This window comes from Lipotes vexillifer, unplaced genomic scaffold, assembly GCF_000442215.2.
Source record: "Lipotes vexillifer unplaced genomic scaffold, Lipotes_vexillifer_v1.1 scaffold278, whole genome shotgun sequence".
In the NCBI taxonomy this organism is placed as follows: domain Eukaryota; kingdom Metazoa; phylum Chordata; class Mammalia; order Artiodactyla; family Lipotidae; genus Lipotes; species Lipotes vexillifer.
The window spans coordinates 4783080-4789114 of NW_006769677.1; the positions used below are offsets into that span (position 1 = coordinate 4783080).

The following is a 6035-nucleotide window of genomic DNA, read 5'->3' on the forward strand; positions in this document are numbered from 1 at the left end:
GAAGAGTGTTTCCCCCAAAGATACAATTCTATAAAGGATTCTAAGAAAGTACTTTGGTTTCAGCTGGAAGACTCTGAATATTGCTAAGCAAGAAGCAATAAAAGGGAATAAAGACAAACTCAAAACTGTTTGCTGAAATAAGTTTTGTGTTAGTATATTTTCTGTGGTATAATTTTTTAGTAATTTATATTATAAGGTAGGTTTTTAAAAAAGAAACTTAATAACAAACAGTCTGTCTTCCTAATTAAGACATAAATAATTTACTTTTGTGGAAGGGACAGTCATTTGTGACCCTACTATTGAGTATGCCTTGTGTGTCTCTCAGGAAGATAGCTAGTCATCCTTGCTTCACTGAACATATTCTCCTTGTGAAACTGAAGAGCAGTATTTAATTTTTGAGGGTTTATATTTTCGGTGAACTTTGAGCAGAGCTTCCTTTAGTTATTTTACTTCCAGAATTGGGCTACTAGGGACTTGACCCTTGCTGTAGGCGTGAGTGCTGCTGGTGTTAGTTACATTGTTTCATTATTGTGGGATTAAAAAAATTTTTTTTTGGTCTTACCTTGGTTAAGAACCTATTAAAATATACCATGAAACTTCAGAAAACACTGACGTTGCTGTTAGTGGTCCACTGAGGTCAAACGGCCTTACGGAAAGCTTTCTGATGAGCTGTAGCGCGGGTTGCTTGGGTCTGTTGCACACACTTTTAGGTTTCAGCAGCTTCATTCCTGGCTTGAATTTTCCCGTACTTTGACCATAATTGATCTGTGCACCTAAACGTTTTTCCATTTGTGTCCTAGTTGTGGGGTGATGGTGAGAATCAGCTTGGAGAGCTGGCAGCTGTTTCAGGCAGCCATCTTACTTGGCCAGAGTTTACTAATCAAATGACTGTCTTACTTGGATTCAGTCTGGAGCCTCTGTCAGAGAGAATCCTTCCACTTGGCTTTTGGGCAAACAAAGCTACATTAGAGCTTTCCCAAGCAGGACAGAAAAATGCCACCTTCTCTACCTAAGTCTTCTGTCAGATCCTAGGAATTTTTCTCTCCAGGTTTGCAGTTTGCTGGAATTCAGGCTGAAGAATTGATCTACCCTTGACATACTTGAGTGCGATACGGCTCCTATTATGTTCCCTTTAGGTTTGTGACGTTTTCGTGCCAAAGCTAGCAGTTGACCAGGTCAAAAGTGCCTAAAGGGTGTAAAAATGCTTAGGAGAAGAGGGGATCATAGCCTTTGCATAGCTCAGTCAACCACTTAAATATACATTAGCACTTTTTGTACAACAGTCGTATGGTAGGAAACCACTTTATCAAAAAAGGTGTCTCGGGTATCTCAGGCTTGCAAACCAGGATTCTGCAACTCCACACCTCCAAGGGTTTGAGTCAGTGGAAGGTTTCAGACACAGATGAGTAACATTCCTAACTCAAAGCTCTGTCTTAGCTGCATTCTGAAAAGTACTAAATGTGGAGAAAAAAGATTCTGTTAATACTGAAACAAGGTGAAAATTACCCATAATACTACATTAAAAAAACAAGTCACATGAGGCAAGAAGTGAAAATCTTCGGTCCTTTTGATACACCCCAGAGGTAACCGTATATTTGGTGTGTGTGCTGTGGAAATCTTTCCCTGTGCTTATTGACACGTCACTATATTGCATAAAACATACTCAATTTTTATTTTGCACAAAAATAGGACTACCCTGTACGTGATATATTTTTTTCATATAACTGACTTTCTAGGCCATTAAGTAATTCTTTAATGCTCACCTGGTTGCTCTGACCCTTTTGAGGGTAAGTGGGGTTTTGAGGAGAGAGCACTAGACCTTGGATCTCTGTTAATAGTTTCCTTTTTATGACAATTCCTGCCCTCTCACAGGATTGGTGAGAGAATCAAATATGAAAAGAAGCAGGTAGCATAGAAAATTTGTACTCAGTTTTGCTTGTCTTACGTCTCCATCTGCTGGCTCTATTTGGCCAGTAGTCTGATAATTACTTCCTGAAGCTTGTCCATAACGATTTTTTTTTTTTTTTTTGGTGGGGTATGGGAGTAATTTGGGCTATTATTTAAATAACAGTTAATTTTAAGCTTTCTGACAAATACGTTTATATGGCAAACACAGTCATTGTGGAGGAAAATGGGTCTATAGCTCCAGACAGAGCAAGCAAGAAAGGTCATCTAAAATGGCATAATTTAGATTTCCCAAACACAAAACGTGAAGACTCCATAAACACTTATGTAACCTAGAACGGGAAGAATACTTGAATTTCAACTCCAGGAAAAGTAGATGGACCTTGGAGTTAAAACAGAGCTTTGTTCCCAGCACCACCACTTCCGAGCTTTGTGAACTTGGGCAAACACTTAGGTAACAGCTGATCCTCACACTTCATCAATAAAATGGAGGTAATACCTACCTCTCAGGGTTGTGAGGAGGATGAGATGAAAACATATATCAAAATCCTGGTAGACATTCTTCTCAATCCCATTTATGGGGATATTTGTGAAACGTGCATCTATCCTTCCAAACCATACCTACTCTTAATTTTACACCCTCTGCTTCCTGAAGAGAAAAAACATGATGAATCTTGGAGGGTGGTGGTCATTGTTATTTTGTCTATGGAGAAAAGCAGTATCAGTAAGTTCTTTTTTCCTCAACTGGATTAAGCTCCTTGGAAAGAAGAAAACATACTTCATGCATCTTTTCATCTTTCATATTATCTAGTATTTTTGTATATGGTAAATGCTCAGTATTTTTTTTCTTTTTAAATGAAAGCTTCTTTCTTTCTTTCTTTATGGCTGTGTTGGGTCTTCGTTTCTGTGCGAGGGCTTTCTCTAGTTGCGGCGAGCGGGGGCCACTCTTCATCGCGGTGCGCGGGCCTCTCACTGTCGCGGCCTCTCCCATTGCGGAACACAGGCTCCAGATGCGCAGGCTCAGTAGTTGTGGCTCACGGGCCCAGTTGCTCCATGGCACGTGGGATCTTCCTAGACCAGGGCTCGACCCCGTGTCCCCTGTGTTGGCAGGCAGATTCCCAACCACTGTGCCACAAGGGAAGCCTTCAGAGTATTTTAACATGGGCTGGACTGTTCAACTTCATCCCCTTCACCCACCTTCTGTATTTAAACATACCGTCTGCTATACATGAGCGAGGTGGTTACGTGGCAGCTATGGGCCCGAAAGTATCAGTGTTTTGCATTATTTCCCCTTGGCCTCAAAATGCGAAGGAACATGATCATTAAGTAAAAAGTATCTGATATAATAACTTTGGGGTAGAGTGAGGTTAGGTTACCCTTAAGGATTTGGATTATCTTTAGAATTTAGTATACTGATTTGATCTAATGCAGCTTAAGTATCTGCTCTTAAATCCTTAACAGAATTGGGTTTACAGACCTGTGCAGTAAGGAGATAAGGGTTTTTATATACATCGAGTATCTCTAGGAATGCTAGCACTGCTTAGAGCAGAGGAGAGAGCAGTTCTTCCAGGGAGGATTGAAGGTTTTACAGGAGGCATAACCACCAAACTAACACATTTAGCATCTAAACGAAATACCGCCAGTGCTGGGGTAATAATAACCTTGGGGTGGGTATTTTAACCTCCGTTTTGATAGAGGAGTCATCTGAGGCTCACAGAGGTTGGCCACTTTTTTTTTTTTTTTTTGGTGAGAAGATAAAGGATCTTTGTTTTTATTTCCACTGCCTCCGAGCAGGCTTATCCCATTTAGAGCATTACTTCTCTCCTCTTCTAGGGCACTGCATCAGAGCATGAGGGACAGAACAAAGAACCAGCCAAGAAGAAAAGGAAAAAGAAGTAAACGCCTGAGTTAATGTGAACTTTGGGGCTTCTGCTTTCTTTTTACCCAACAAGCAACAATGCCCCCTTGTCCTACAGCCTGCACCAACGTTGGCATCTTGGTTCTGAACTCAATTGTGCCGTCAATTAGAGGCAATCATTCTTGGCAGGTCCTGCTACTGAAAAATGGCTGGCCTTAGGCAAGCCCTTTTGCAAAAAGCAAGGCTGAAAGCCTGAGTTTAGGAGCCTTCACCGCCCCCGATGAAACTCCGCGGGAGCAAATACAGAGCCTCCAGGCAGAGCTACCATCCAGGCTGGCTTCATTTTTCCAGGGAGCCTTTGGTGAGTTCAGTTATCTGGTAAATACCCAGTGCTTCACCCTCGGGAATCCCGTATCTGCTTTCCATCTCAGTTGGGCTGGAAGGGGCTTTACAATCCACGGTCACTTCTTCCTGAGGCACTGGTCAATATTGGCTGTACGGAAGAAGGCGACTGACTGGGGGCAAGTCATTCAGACCCAGCTTGTAGGCAAACATGCACCTGGTCAAGAGGCTGGCGATCTGCAGGGCGAGGGCAGCACAGTAGCAGTCCTCCTCCCGCACCGGGTAGCGAACCTCATCATGGATGCTGATGCAGAAGCTCCCATCGATGGCAGACACCTCAAACAGCCACTTCATGGCCACAAGCATGAGGTGTAAGTAGTCCGCAGCGGAGTTTTGCACCGCTCGATTCACACAGCTGGTCATAAACTCCCCCTGGACAGCAGAGGGCTCCAGGGCTCGGCTGCTGCAGCGGCCCAGCACCGGGGTACGTGTTGTGTCAGACATTGCAATGCTCTCCAGTTTATTGAACATTTCTGACTCTGTGTCCCCCATCCAGGCTTATTCAGCAACCTCCTCCCACTTCTTCCATTGTGATTTCCTAGAAGCTTCTCTCTGGATCTTGCGTAGATCCTGCAGGGAAACCAAGCTGTCCTCCATCCTGTCCACAGGGAGGTCCAACTCCCTCACCAGCCACTCGCCCTCATCTAACAGCCGATACCTGCGGAGGCCCTTGGTGACTGCATACATCTGTCGGGCCTTCTCAGCTGCCTCCTGCCGCGTGAGCCAGTGGTTGAACTGCATTAGGAGGCGCTCAGCGAAGGACTGCCCCGCCCCATAGATGCAGCCATAGTTGAAGACCTTGGTGTGCTCACAGGTGATGCCCTCTGTGGCAGCTCTCTTGCTGTGTAGATTGGTGCCCCTGCTCTTCCTGCCCTGCAGTGTCATCCACCCAAAGGCCGTGCAGCCATGCACGCCAGCAAACTGGGCGTCTCCAAGCACAGCTGCAATCCACAGGGCCTGTGAGCCCACGTCAGCACCCACGAGGGCGTAGCTGGGTGGGGCCTGCACCATGGCCTTCAACTCACTGCCTACTCGGTCAGGTCGGGCGTTGCTGGCAATGAGCCAAGTGAGCTCTACAGCCCACGTGATGGGCTGTAGGTGGTGATGGTGCCAGCGGTCACCCCCTGGGGCAGGATGGCCCCATAGCGGCCTTCCTCATCATAGTTTGGGTGCCTGGTCACAGCACGGGGCAGAGCTGACTTGGGCAGCCACACAACCATCTGGGACCTGATACGTTTATGGGCATTCCTCCAAAAAGGAATCATGTTGTTGATTTCCAAGGCATGGGGCCCACTGGCACCTTCTGGGCCAGCCTGCAGGGTGCCGTCCTCCATCTTGGGCAGGAAGTCTTTGGCAAAGGGGCTGCCAGCATTGAAGCTGTTACCATCCTTGTGAGGCAGCTTGAAGAACCAGTAGCCGGGGATACCCACATCATTGTAGGGTCTGTTGCCATGGTGATAAGCTGGCTGGCTGGCTTTTGGGCCACCAGCAGCAGTCAGAGCTAGGGACTGAACTGGAACTGCCACTCGCAAGTTCTCCATCCTGGCCTCGGCCTCCACTTCTAAGCAGCCCATTTCTCCCACCATCTGCCACATGGCGCTGCTGTCAGTGAGCAGGAACTCCTCAGCCAGGTCTGCCTCCTGCGGCTCCAGCTGCTGCTTCCCCTGTTCAAGACAGTGCTTCCTGTACAGGGACTCGATGGCTATGTAGGGGCAGGCGCCACCAGGGTCGGCCACTTTTACCAAAGGGTTCTGGGATTGGAAGCCAGGTCTACTGGCTTTAGAGTCCAAATAGCCAGGAACTGTCCACGCTATTGCACTGCTGTGAAAAATAAACACTCCTGCACAGGCAGGGGAAGGGAGAGGGAAAG

At 46.3% G+C, this 6035-nt stretch overlaps 1 pseudogene; it reads right to left on the reverse strand.

Annotated features, from left to right (window-relative positions):
* Window positions 1–4031: 4031 nt before the first annotated feature.
* LOC103088757 (DNA polymerase subunit gamma-1 pseudogene) overlaps window positions 4032–6035 on the reverse strand; it is a 6264-nt pseudogene continuing 4260 nt past the window's right edge.